Raw genomic sequence first — 14,639 nt, forward strand, 5'->3', positions numbered from 1 at the left:
ACAGAAAGTCTATCTGGTTTATTATTCAGGTTTTTAACACTTGCATTAAGGCAATCTCCAATGATTTGAATGTTTTGCAGGTAATATTTTTAATGGCCTTTTTAAATGACCCTTCAAGCTACATTCCAAATGTTATTCTGCCTGACTCAACAATGCCCTTTAAAAGTAAATCATAGTTAGCTGGAAAAAAAAATCTGACTTAAATGTATGTCTTTAAAAAAAATACCTTCTTGAATTTTGAAGGAGTTCAGTACCTCTTGGATTAAATTGTTATTCTAAAAAACTCCACACACATTGGTATTAGAGGGACATCTCAGGACAGGAACTAATAGTTAAGGCTAAATGATCTCACAATGTGGATTCTTTTGGTTGGCACCTTATTTAAAGGATAATAGCAAATACCAGATGCTTTCACCAGCTCTAGATTAAATGTTCTTCCTTCCCAGATGCTGAAGGACAGGTTTGAGGGAATACCTTTTGCACAAAGGCTTTGCCCTTGGAATAATAATGGGATAGAGTCAGTGGAGAAATGATTTTCTGATTTGTAATTTCTGTGAGGGAGGCTGTTGGGGCTTAATCTGTTTTTACTTGACAGATAGTAAACTGCCTGATAGAATTTGCAATGTGGCTCTCTCAGTAAATAAATTTCTGATGGTGGCTGTCAAATTAAGGACACAAATAATACATTAAAGCAGAATGCTAGAAGTTTCCTGGCTACGTCCATGTTTATACATTTACGACTTAAACTTTTACATTTAGAACATAGAGTAATAGGATTGGAAGAGACTTTGGAAGTCATCTAGTCCGAGCCCCTGCTCAAGCCAGAGATTCTATGCCATTTTGGACAATTTTTTTCTCCAATCTCTTCTTGAAAACCCTCAGTGATGGAACACCCAAAACCTCTGGAGACAAACCATGCTAACTGGCTAATTGTTCTCACTATTGGGAAATTTCTTAGTTCTAGGTTGGATCTCTCTTTAATGAGCTTCCACCCAATATTTCTTGTCCTGTCTTCAGGTGCTTTGGAAAATAGGTCAACCTTCTCTTGTCTGTGACAGCCATTTATCAATGTAACTATTATTGTTTTAATTTAGTCAGATCTATATTGAGTCTGTTGACTGTAATAAATTAAACCTGTTATTGTTACCTATCCTGGTTTGTGATTGCTTAATTTTTGGAAGGCCATAAAAGAAACCACGGATATGGTTTAAATTCCATGAAAAGTAAAGAATGGAGCTTTGGCACATAGGTAGCTTTAGTAAAAGCATTGGTAGAAGATACTATGATAGAAAGCTGTCAGATAACTCATGGATAACTGGCAGTGATAAAAGCTTTCACACACGTATACTACACAGTAAACACTACACAGAGTGTTTACATCTCCTGTCAGAAAAACTACCAATAAAATAGTTGTTAAAGGATTTCAACTATTTGTACAGGATCATGAGAATTCATGGACACCTTCTATCCTGAACAGGGACTACTACGTTAACTTGAATCCTAAAACAAGAATAAAATGTGGGAATACCTGATACAGGTGGGACATCATCTCTAATTATTAGTAGATCACTTTTTACTATGGACTCTCCCAAAAACCTGAAGATGCAGTTACCATTACTGTACATTCCTTCTTTCAGCTCCAGATATTCCCTTTGGTTTCCCTGTTATCTTACTTCAGCAACAGTTCCTCATTGATGGAATAGACTCAGAAAATTGTGTGATTCTGGTATCTTTGCCAAATATGTTTATTTACTTCTATTTATTTCCCCACTTAAGAGAGCTTTTATTTCATTTGGTTTGTAGTGCTCAAATATACGTGACCCTTTCAAATTCACACATGTATAGCACTTATAGAATAAGAGCCACATTATGGTGGCAAAAACCAGGAATCTGATAACATCTTTCCCGACTAATAAATTATACTAAAAGGCTTAGGCTTTCCCGTATTGCAGCTCAGTTCATCAGATGCAGAGAGTGGCTGGATGATGTAGGATTTAAACTGGGATGAGGTTGCAAGGAAGCAGGGCACGAGATGTTGATTATGTAAATGCAGGTTATATGTGAGATAGATCACAAGTACTGAATCTATTAATGATTGTAATAGGTTAAAAACCCACTGTGTTTGTTAGATCTGGGAGGATGGTCCAAGAATGGAGGCAAGACTCAGATAACAACAACAGCTCTTTATCCCAGCCGCAGCAGCCCCTTATATAGGGCTGGCTGCAGCTAGGCAGCCAATGAAGGAGATTTGAGTTTGCCGCTCTTGGCAGGGCCAATCGCGGCAGCCCGTTTACTAGCCAATCGGATCAGTCTGCGGTGACCAATCACGACCTGCTATTCGCGGGCCAATCAGAGTTGCAGGCTTTCGAGCCTGCTAGTCCGGAACAGTGTTGTTAAAACCTTCTAAGGATTGCTTGAAACTTCTTGATGCATATGAAATCCAACAATTGAAGCCCCCCCATTTCCAAAACAGTTGCCTTCTTTGGAGTATATTCATCATATCCTAGGATAAAACAAATAATTGTATTTTTTGTATTGATGCAATTGTGTCCGCCATTAAATATTCTTACTTGAATCTTAATATCTATGCCCGATTTTATGACCTTTTTTTGCAGTGGTTGATTAAGCAAATGCCGTGATCATTAAGCAAATGCGATGGTCATTAAGCGAACATGGTGTTGTTAGATAAATCCATTTCATCCAATGATGATTTTTGGGGTGATAATTGGAAGTAAATGCCAGAAGCTAGCAAAAAATGCTCCCAAGTCATGGCTACTTGCAGCTACCAATCGCCACACATGCAAACCTATTTCTAAGTGCTCAAAATGTATCGCATGACTGGGAGGTTACAATAGTCAGAACTTGAGAACCAGGTTTGGGGGTATCCATTGTAATTTTAAACAATTGCTAAGTGACCGATGATTAAGCAAAGATGCCTGTACAATGTGATTTATCTAACTTAGATATTACTGATAGAATTGTATAATATTTATTGAACATTTTGTATTAATTCCCCTTTAAATTATAACCATATAAAATTATAGTGTTAAACAATAATTCTTCCCAATGTGCTGTAACTGTTTCTTTAACATTTTACACCTGTTTATTTGGGTGGGGGGGAGTTGTTTATCCTATCTCTATATCACCTCCAAGTAAAGGTTCATATATACATGTCCTAATAGGTGGTTTTATAAATGTTTATGCAGGCTGACCCTGCATTGGAGATTCTGGGGCTGAAAACATAAACGGGCCATTTTGCAATTGGGGCTGTTTACTGACTTCTATGAGAAGCACAGACAAATCCATCAATTTTGGACCAAATAAGAGCTGGTTTCTCCCTTTCGGCCAGAGGTGCCAAACCTTTTTGGCACGAGGGACCAGTTTTGTGGAAGACAATTTTTCCACAGACTGGAGAGGGGATGGTTTGGTTTCACTCACTTGTGCACCAGTCACCTCCAGTTATTCGGCCTGGTTCCTGGGGGTTGGGATCCCTGCTTTAAAAAATTATCAGTATGAAGAGACTTGCTTATTTTAGATGGGTGAGAGAGGAGGACGAATGGATGAAAAAAGAATTGCATTTGGTACCATACCTACTTAGTTAAATAGCAGCATTTCAATGTAGCTATAAAGAAATGATGAAGTCACTGGAAATTAAAGTAGCTGATAGCTTGGAATTTTGCTATTGAATGTGTTGGATCTACATTTCAGTGTTGCCTTGAATAACTGATTTAAGAAGGTGCTTCTTTTTAGCAGCAACTGTAACAAAAGAGCAAAAATCCCATCACCCATTATCTAGTTTGCCTAATGATGAATATTTTCTGTCTGTTCTTTTTTCTACCTTTTCTCATCTCAGGAACTGATTAAAAGGGGAGAAAAGCAAAATGATGAGGGAAGCAGGATTTATGTTCATATTATTTTTCGACAATCTGGCTGATAAAGTGGCTTATATTCCTCTGAAATTTGCCACAAACTATCTGCTGTCTATAGGCATCACTTCCTCCCATGCTGTAATGTGCAGTCAAGGCCTTTTTCTACATCTCCTCAGAGATCCAATCAACTCTGGAATATCAGTTTGATCATCATCTTTTTATTGCTGTTGCCTTTGTTAATAAAATTTTACCAAGAGCTTTCAAATTATTTGTTATTTTCAGTGCTTAGTTGACCAAATGACCTCAAATTGGGTCCAATTCCTGGTTGTTATGTAGAGAAATGGTTGCCATATCCATGCACCCCAGATGAAAATCCATAATCTTTCAAGGATAGTCCTGTTCTATTCTTGATCTTGACTTAAGGAGGCCTTTGCCAATGAGAACGGAGGCCTGCAGGGATTCACGCAGCTGTCCTGGCCTCCATTTTTGTTGGCAAAGGCTTTTTGCAAAAATGATTGGAGCCTATAGGGACACAATCTGTCAGCCTCCAAAAATCCTTTTCTGCTTGTCTTTCCAGCTGCCATAGAAACGGGGGAGGGAAGAATAATTGGGCTCCGTGGGGGGGAAGGGTGCTGGAGATTTAAGTTGGTGAAATGTAAAAGTTGGGATGTTTTCTTGCCTATGCTTACTTGCTTACTGCGCAGATGTAGCCTCTTATCTCTCTAGGCCAAGGCCAACTGTCTCTGCATACCAGATGTGTGAAACATCACCTGAAGATGCCCCACATGACATTATACACACCTTAGATTGGATGGCCAGTTTGAAGTATTGGGGGTGGGAACATGGGATAACTTTCTATATGTGATTTTTGCGCCTATTGCCTCAGATCTTGTATTCTTCTGATGCTACCACTTCAAATTCAGTAAGAGTCCCTTTCTCTATAACAATGGAGTCTAGGGTTTTCTTTCTTGGATTTTGAATGGAGCCACACCAGACACAATCTCTCATTCAAATTTCTTAACAACCGGTTCTTTGAGCAAGGCCTAATATGTGGGTGTGGCTTCGTGGTCATGTGACTGGGGTAGGAATGGCTTGCTGATTGGGCGTGGCTGTGTGGTCAAATGACTGGGGTGGACGTGGCCAGGTGGCCATGTGACTGGCAAACCAAATGTAAGTGGTCCTCGCTTAATGACTAGGTCCTTGCTTAATGGCCAGTGGCTTAGCAAGTGTTCTAGTTTACGACTTACCTCCACAGAGCTACTTGGCCTGTTTTTGGTGTTTGACAGCCACACATACACACACCCTTCTAACCCTGCTATTCTTTGATTCTGTAAGGATCTCCTGCTAGAGCAGTGGGTTTGGACTAGATGACCTCCCAGTTCCCTTGCAGGCCAGCCCTAAATTGCTGTGCTGCTTCAAAGTCTTCTGAAGCCAGGGATTATGTCCTTCCTTCCTCTCCTTTTTTTCTCTCTCCCTCCCTCTCTTCCATGTATTTATCTATCCATCCATATATCTCATTTACTTTCTTCTCCCTCTCTCCCTCTTTCTTTCTTTCTTTCTTTCTTTCTTTCTTTCTTTCTTTCTTTCTTTCTTTCTTTCTTTCCCTTTCTTTCTTTCTTTCTTTCTTTCTTTCTTTCCCTTTCTTACCCTTTCTTTCTGCCCCTTCCTTCCATCCCCCTTTCTTCCTTTCACTCCCTTTCTCTCTCCCCTTTTCTTTCTTTCCCTTTTCTCTTTTTCTTTCTTGTATCTTCCTTCTCTCTTTCTCTCTCACTTTCTTTTTCTCTCCCCTCTCTCTCTTTCTCCTTTTTTTTTGTATCCCCCCCTCCCTCTCTCTTTCTTTCTCTCTCTTTCTGTCCCTTCCTCCTTCCCTATCTCCTTCTAAAGCTAGGAAGCCCACCTGAAACACACGCATATACACACACACAACACCCAGGTGTGAGATTCTCCCAGTTCTCTGAGCATCATCTTGTTTCTAAGCTGCCTCATTTGTTTCTGTTGATTGCATGTATTTTTTTAAGATCCTGCACAAAGATTAAAAAGCATATCCCTGCCTCTGCAGACTTATTCTCTGATACGTACTCTGCCTATCAGAGAATAAGTCTGCAGAGGCAGGGATGTGCTTCTTAATCTTTGTGCAGGATCTTAAAAAATACACGCAATCAACAGAAACAAATGAGGCAGCTTAGAAAAAAGAGGATGCTCAGAGCAGCCCCAGTTCTACAGTATCATAGAATAAGAACAGCCCAGAAGAAAGGCAATAAATGTCCCACCTGTCAATGAATACTTCAGCTTCAACCATAACAGCACTAGAGCAAACAATAAAAACAAACTCAAGGTTAATCGCACCAAACTTGATTGCAGGAAATACGACTTCAGCATCAGAGTGGTCAATGTCTGGACTACTCTACCTGACTCTGTGGTTTTTTTTCCCCAAACCCCCAAAACTTTAACCTTAGACTTTCTACTATTGACCTCACCCCTTTCCTAAGAGGTCTGTAGGGGGCATGCATAAGCGCACCAACGTGCCTATCGTCCCTGTCCTATTGTTTCTTTTATATATTTTTTATTTTTTATTATTTTTCTTATATGTATCCATGTATTCATAACTATGTTTTTACTTATACCTATCAACTTGTAAGCAATTGACAAATAAAAATGAATGAATGAATGAATGAATAAATAAATAAATAAATGGAAAGAAGGAAGGAAGGAAGGAAGGAAGGAAGGAAGGAAGGAAGGAAGGAAGGAAGGAAGGAAGGAAGGAAGGAAGGAAGGAAGGAAGGAAGGAAAGAAAGAAAGAAGAAACCACCCTATTAAGGGCTGCAGAATCATGCAGCCATTAACATTTCAGATTGGTGACCCTTCCTAGACCCAACTGATGCTTACTCTATCTACAGTACATGAGTTTCAGTCCCAAAGATGCTCCTTCTCCCCAGAAGCCCAACCTTCAATGCTGGATGAATACTTTTGCACCCTTTCACTCTTTGTTCCTCAATATCCTTCTTACATTGGATCACAAGCTATTGAACCAGATCAGAACTAAGAATAACAGTTGCAGTTATGCTGCAATGGTCATAAGTGTGAAAAATGGTCATGTCACTTTTTTCAGTGCCATTGTAACTTTGAATGGTCACTAAATGAACTGTTATAAGTCAAGGATTGCCTGTATAAAAATACAAAAAAACATCTTTGCTTGCAAAAAGCTGCCCTAAATACCAATCATTAGATTAAAAATACCTGCAAGCCAGAGTTACAAATCAGACAGGATGCCAGAGCACCTCGAGGAATGAAAATATTTAAAATGCAGTGATAACTATCAAACAGCCACTCTTGCTCATAAAGTGAAACCCTTTAGCAGAGAGGTCATTTAAGCTCTCCAGAAAAAGCAGACCCAGGAAAAGTAATCCTTAGATCCATTTGCACCATTTAAAAATAGCAGCTGGTCTCACTCGCCTCACAAGATATCCTAAGGAATCATCCAGATTTAAGGAAAGGTCACATGCCCCACAGAAAGACACTAAAAAAATTCAGTGCCAGACTTGCATCCTGCCTCTTGGAAGTATACCCCAAAGGCACGGTGCCAGATAGTATTAAAGCAGTGAAGGAAGACCCCCCTCCCCAAATACAAAAAGAAAGCATGAGGCAAGAAAAAATTCAAACACAATACAAATAATCAAATCACAACAGTAGCAGTTGCTTGTTGAAGCTGAATAGAGAAATTATCCCATCAATAAACACAGGATTAAACTTCACCAAGCCCAGAATTAAGCTTCACCAAAAACCAGTTTTAGGCCAAAACTCAGAAAGGGTATATAAACTCACGTTTGAATGTCAATCCTTCTAGCTAGCCAAGAAGCCTTGCTGAATGTCACTCATCTTGGTTCCCTTTCAGTAAAAGCTTTGCTTCATTATTCAATTATTTCTTCAAGGTGCTGATTGTCCAGAGAAGTATTTCCTCCCAACAGCAATGTAAAAATCTTAAAACAACCCTTCCCCTTTAAGAAAGCTAAGCCTCACAAGTTCTGGAGACAAGTCTAGGCTGTCTGCCAAGAATGTAATAAGGGTGGAAAAAAACAAAGGGATATTGCTTCTAACTACTGGTTCCGAACTACTTAGAAAGTGAACAAGAGGTTCTATAGAACCTGATAGAACCAGTAGAATCCCACCCCTGCCTGTAGGCCTCAGCAAGCTTTGCTCCAGATGAAACCATGGTAGAGGAGGAGACAGCTCCATTGATCATTAAGGTCTACGTGAGGTAAGTGACTCAGTCAGGCAGGATGGAGTGGATGGGTGAAAGCATGAGATATCTCAGTGGGTCAGGGAAAGCACTGGGCTCCCCATGGCCTTCCCTATCCTGAGATACCTTATGTGCACTTAACAACTTACACATTCAATTAGCAAATGTGTGGGACAAAGCAGGGAGCGATCACATTTAAGTTATATGATTCACTCCTACAAATCCTTGGGTTATGAACATATTTGGCAGGCTCCATTACATTCATAACTCAAGTTCTACCTGTACCCTGATATTTAAATAAGATCACAAATCACTAGATGGCAGTCAAGAAATACAAGCACTCTTTTCTGCCACCTGATGTTGAATAATGGGCTAGTGAACCCATATTTTCAAGAAAGGAGGGGGGAGGAGGGAGGGAGGGAGGGAGGGAGAAAGGAAGGAAGGAAGGAAGGAAGGAAGGAAGGAAGGAAGGGCATGGAATAACCAGAGTGTTATATGTGCCATTTGGAAGAGGCTTTTCAAAGGATGGATACATTAAGTACGATTGGAATAGCTTCACATTCAAGTTATGTGGATAGTAATGCAGTACAGTGCAGACCCATTTTGGAAGTGCTGTGGAGGTGACAAATTTTAGGACAGCATAATTTCTTGTGGCTCCAGGATGGGGTGGGAGCACAGCAAAGCAACTGCGCAGAACTGCCTTGTGATTGACACTTGCAGTCCTAAAGAAGCAGTCATTTTCATGAGCTCCTTTAGCAATGTGACCAGATTTGAAAGTGTTGATAAGCAAAAGAAGAAGGAATCAGAAACTAAAATATGCAGCCTCCCTCTCTAAGTCAGGGACAGAGGAAATTCCTAAAGAAGTTGCAGGGGAAAGTGGGACCCATGCCTGTCCTCTGTGCAGAATAGACTAGCATGTTGTCTAAAACTCATATAAGTTTACTTACTGAGCCGTGAGTAAATGCAAACTCCGTACCTGTGATAGGCAAAGTTAGGAATCAGAGAAAATCATAGATATGAGAAAACATCATTGTAATTAATAGTTCTAATCAATGGTGGGATTCAAAAATGTTTACTATCGGTTCTGTGGGTGTGGCTTGGTGGGCGTGCTGTGCCTTCGTGGCCATGGCAGGGGAAGGATACTGCAAAATCCCATTCCCTCCCCACCCCACTAACCTGATTTCCAGCTCTGTTCTCCTGTGCAGGACAACAAAAGAAAACCCAGTCGATCAGCTGGGACTCGGGAGGCAGAGAATAGATGGGGGCAGGACCAGTCAGAAATGGTATTTGCCGGTTCTCCGAACTACTCAAAATTTCCGCTATGGATTCTCCAGAACTGGTCAGAACCTGCTGAATACCACCACTGGTTCTAATGCTATTGATACACATCAAATGCATCCCAGGTGAAATTGTACACTGAAATTATATTGTTTAAAATATACCTATTAACATTCACTGCGCCATAACAACTAAATGCTCAATTCAGATGGTTGTATTTGCCTCCCAGCAGGAATAACAATACTCATAATTCAGAGCTACTAGTGAATTAGCAACAGCTTTTAATTAATTACAGCTAAGTACCATTCTTCATATGAATGACAGCAAACAAAGAAAGGCTTAAGATTCTACATGTAGCTAACTTACTTAAATCCCACTGATGTCACTGAAATACAACAGGCTAATTATGGAAACTTACAATGTAATAAATTAATTGAAAAAAAGGGCATATGTTTAGTTATTTCCTTTTACTTTATAAAGTATCTGCAGCTAAATAGCATCAAATAATTAAAGTGTAGCATTCAGCCTCACTGATGCAAACTTTAACCACACATGCGCACACATGCTCATGTATCTTATAGTGATGCAGACCAAATAAAAGGTAAGCCTGTTTTCTGATTGAGCTCATTTTTCCTGACTAAATGGGCATATCTAGACTTCTAAATCTAAAGAGTTCAGAGAATAGATTTCAAAGTTTACCAGCAAAATACAGGAGCAATCGATATATAGTATATTGGTTTGGTCTATGGGTTCAAGGAAATGCTCTATAAGTCTGTGTCAGACAGTGCTCCATTCAAAATCCAAGAAAGAAATACTTAGACTCTTTTAATTAGAGAAAAGATATCTTTTGCTGGAAATGTAGTGGTAGCAACTAGAGAATTCTGAATCTGAGGAAATAGGTGCGTAAATCACATATACAAAGTGATGGAAATGTTCCCACCCACAATAGTTCAACTGGTTCTTCCAATTAAAAGTTGTGAATATCATCATGTGGACATCTCCAGGTGGTGATGAGGTCCATTGACCTTGGCATACTTTGATAAAGATTTGCAGCTGCGCAGAGAAGAGAAAGCTAAGCAAGAAATAGAAACCTAAGCAAGAATGCACTCTCCCCCGCCCTCCTCTTTTTATACAATGCTAGTTGATACCACCTCCAGCTCGCTTCCTAACTTGTCCCCTCTCCTCCCCCTGTTACTTATGGCAGCCGAAAGATGCAAAGCGATAGTAGAAGATCTTGAAGTCTGACAATCTGCAGAAAATCATCCTGGCCATTTTGGGACCCAGGAGAAGGAGAATTAGTCGTCAAAGTACTATTACCAGTCTAGTTGATAAGGTTGTCCTCCCCACTTTTTAAGTAGAAGCATTCGCTAGATTCTATTTTTAGAGAACTCCAACATTGCCAAAAGATATGTAGCAGGCAAAACAAGGGTTTTTTGGTAGAGTGTATTTGGAATAGATAGTAAGAAAAGAATATATGTAGATCGTCCTCAACGCACAACTGTTCATTCAGTAACCATTCAAAATCATGATGGAGCGGAATGAAGAGACTTAAGACCCCTGCCTGAAGTTATGGCTGCTACAGCAGGTGAAGAAAATTTGGGGATGTAGCAATCAACCCACCCTTATGACCAACTGCAGGGGTATTGCAGTGCCCCCCCCCTCAGCCTATCTTCCCCCCACCTGCCCTGCTGGGTCTCTGCAAGCCTGCTTCCCACCTTACTGTGTCCCATGACCTCTGCCCCCTCCCTGTCATGGTTTGGTCCACTTACCTTTTCCATAGATCTCCTTCTGGAAGCAGCTGATCTGCCACGCATTCTTGCTACACGGGAGGCCACATGGTGCTGTTTTGGAAGTGGCCTCTCCCAAAATATGGGAATTGTGGCCTCTCCCAAAATGTGGCCTGCTTCCAGGACACCACACAGCCTCCACAACCGTACAGCAAAACCGAGGGTTGGATCATCCAGTTTTCCTTCCCAAAGATGATCTGGTAGAGATGCGCTGGGGAGCCATTGCAGTGCAGGCTTCTGCTATGCCTTTAAGGGCCTCCCCTAATCCTGAGGTATCGTGTGCTTCACTTAACAATCCATGAGGATTATCTGAAGACAAGTGGGTTTTTTAGGTGACGGTTGACGGAGAGGCATGGCAAAAGATTGAGGACTCAGTCTCTGGGCAGAAAGGCATGTGGATTCTCCAATCGACATGCTGGAGAACCTCTAATTTGAATTTGGATTTAGCTAGGATAGGTGTACAGCTCATTTACTCAGCAGGATATGATACAGATGGCAAAGAGCAGGGAATGAGATTCCTTATTTAAAAAAATAAAAAAGTGCTTGTAAGCACGGAACCTGCAGAAAACTGCAAATAAGAGTATTTAATTCACTTCTTAGGGGTTAAAAAGTAAATAAAACTAATAGAAGTGAAAATAGCAAGTGCCTAAACCGTTTACAACAATGTGTTTCAAACTTGCAACTTTCAGTTCTTTGGACTTCAAACTATCCAAAAGGGAAGGTGGGCCCTTCCTGGTCTCAAATAATTCAAGAACATTTGGAAGGAATTACTTTACAATCCTGTGTTACTTACAATCATGTGTTACTTATTTTATTGATTGGCTGGTTTAGTTATCAATAATTTAATGGAAATATTCCAAAATGCTATTAAAATAAGGCAAGGAGCTCCCATTTCAGAATTCAGGCCCAAAGTCTGCCAGTTGCATTTGGGACTGTGCTGAATTTTGCAATGTTCCTTAAAAAATGCAGCTGAAAAAAAGCATCTATGTTTCATGCTCGAAGTGTGAAGGAAGTGGGGATATGAATTTTGCACATCGGGTACATTAAAAAGGAAATGAAGTTAGGCATATGCTATTGATTGAACTGGAGATGTTGCATAGCCAAGCATCAATCTTACAAATATGGTTATGCAGTGATTGCTCCTTCCAGAATTAGCAGTTAAATTTGCAGAATACAATCAATGGGGAAAATGGGGGATAAATTGTATTTGATCTCTGTTTACATAGGTCACTGAAGCACTGTGGAAATCGTCGGAAGGCATACTTGTTTTATTTTTCACACTAGCCCCTAAAATTATTCTACACGTTTTTCAAAATACCAGGGATTTTTTTTTTTTTGAAAAAAAAATCTGATTCTACGCGTCATGGATTCAGAGCTTAATTCATAATCCTTTTTTTAAAAAAAAACATGCCTGAGATTAGAAGCGCAAAGGCTACTAAGTTTATTACAGTTAGTGATTCACTGACATTAATAATAGGATTAAACTCATAATAAGCACATGCAATTGAATGCATCCTTTCCAAGTTGCTAGAGCAGTTTTTATGTAGATATATTACAAAAGGCAAAATGGTGCATATTTTTGCCCTTCTCCAGATAGACAATTCCTTAGTCTTAAAAGGAATTTAAGAACAGGAAACTACATAGGAGAACAATCTCTAGTTATCCATTTGTGTAAATATTTATATTGATTTTACTGTTCTTTTCTCTGTCATTCAGCTGTGAACACGCAGAATAATTTGTTCAGCCTGAATATTACATCTTCAAAATGCTACAATATTCACCTTTAATGAGAACCCTTTTTTATCTTGTTAGCTCTATGTAATTTTTATTTCTTAGCTCTCATCCCCAATTATCTCCAAATATTTTGAAATTTGCATGGGTTGAGAAGACAAGAATAGTCATATTAGTTCATTTAGCATTGAAATGTATGTGTTGTGCTTGTCACTTTATAGTGCTAAAGTTTTATTAAAATTAACATAATAAAAACAACAATAAAATATTTATGACTATTTATAATACAAAAATGTTATTTATTTATTGTTGAAAACCAACTTTTCTACTTCATTTGCAGTGTTCGGTATGACTTCAACTTTAAAGCAATAAAATTCAAGAGTCATTAAACAACAACAGCACAAATAGCTATAAAAAAGAGAAATATAACATAGAAACACACAGAGGAGCAGAGGAAAAACTCTCTTTAAATGCCTGGTCAGATAAATAGTTTAGCCACATTTCAGAAAGTGCAGAGATAGTGTATGTGAAAAAGTCATAGACTAGTATTTAACGTGTATACGTATATTTAGAATTATCATAAAATAGACATTTTATATTATAGCCCAGGTTAAGATGACCATAACCATAACATAACAATTAAATCAGATGGCTACAAAACCTACAAATTATACTTAATTGCTTTAAAAAGACTGGTGTAGTTGCTCTAGAAGCTAACCTCTGACATTTATTTATTTATTTGATTAATATTGCCTCCTATGCACCCATGGCAACTCGTATGTAGCCAACAGCCAAGTTCCTGATGCTACAGCACACAGTAGGTGGTCAGGTCACCAACAATCACCTCAGTTTGATTTACTCTGATGTAATCAAACAGTTCCAGCTCTTAATTAATTAACATTCCCAGAATACCTCACCATTGGTAATGTTGATTAGTATAGAATTTAGTAATATCCAGCCAAAAAAAACAAACAGTGGATCATCAAATGAATCCAGAGCTCTCATTCAAAGCAAAAATAACCAGGCTCCAATCTTACTTTAGACACATTATGTGAAGACCTAACTCCCGAGAGAAGGCTGCAATGCTGGGAAAGGTACAAGAGGGGAAAAAAAGGATCACCAGAAGCAAAGGGGATGGACTTCGTTACAGTGGCAATAAATGCAACATTGGACAATATGGAAGACCAAGATAGATCATAATGAAGAAAACGTATTTATGTGGTTGCTAAGTATCAACAATGCCTTGATGGTACATAATCAAAAAAAAAAAAAATCCCTCAATCCGATAACAACAATTGTTTCTCTAATTTTATCTTCCTTCCAAAACTCTATCACCTTCATGTTCTGGCAGTCAACAATCCTAAAAACTAATGTCACTGGTATCTATAGCAGGGGCATTAGAATGGACTCATCTGATTAACTTTCTGAGAAGGCCTACTAACAGAAATTAAATTGATCCCAAGCTGGTGCCGATAGAAGATAAATACTAAAATGTTGCCATGTGTTATTGGTCAAAGGCTGCAACCAGTAGAAAATAATTATACTCTCAGGATTCAATCAGATGAAGAAGGTAAAATCAAGCAGAGCAGGTTTTGTAAAAAGTGAAACCCGGAGAAAAGGGCTGATCTTGGCAGGAGGCCTCAAAATCGGAAGGCTGCTGGGAAAGATCTCAACTGATAGTTGTATAATTGTGTTTAAAAGAGCAGACATCTACTACCAGACAATTGTGACTATAAA

The sequence above is a fragment of the Pseudonaja textilis genome, chromosome 4 (assembly GCF_049901715.1).
Source record: "Pseudonaja textilis isolate UNSWEBS1 chromosome 4, rPseTex1.2, whole genome shotgun sequence".
Lineage (NCBI taxonomy): Eukaryota > Metazoa > Chordata > Lepidosauria > Squamata > Elapidae > Pseudonaja > Pseudonaja textilis.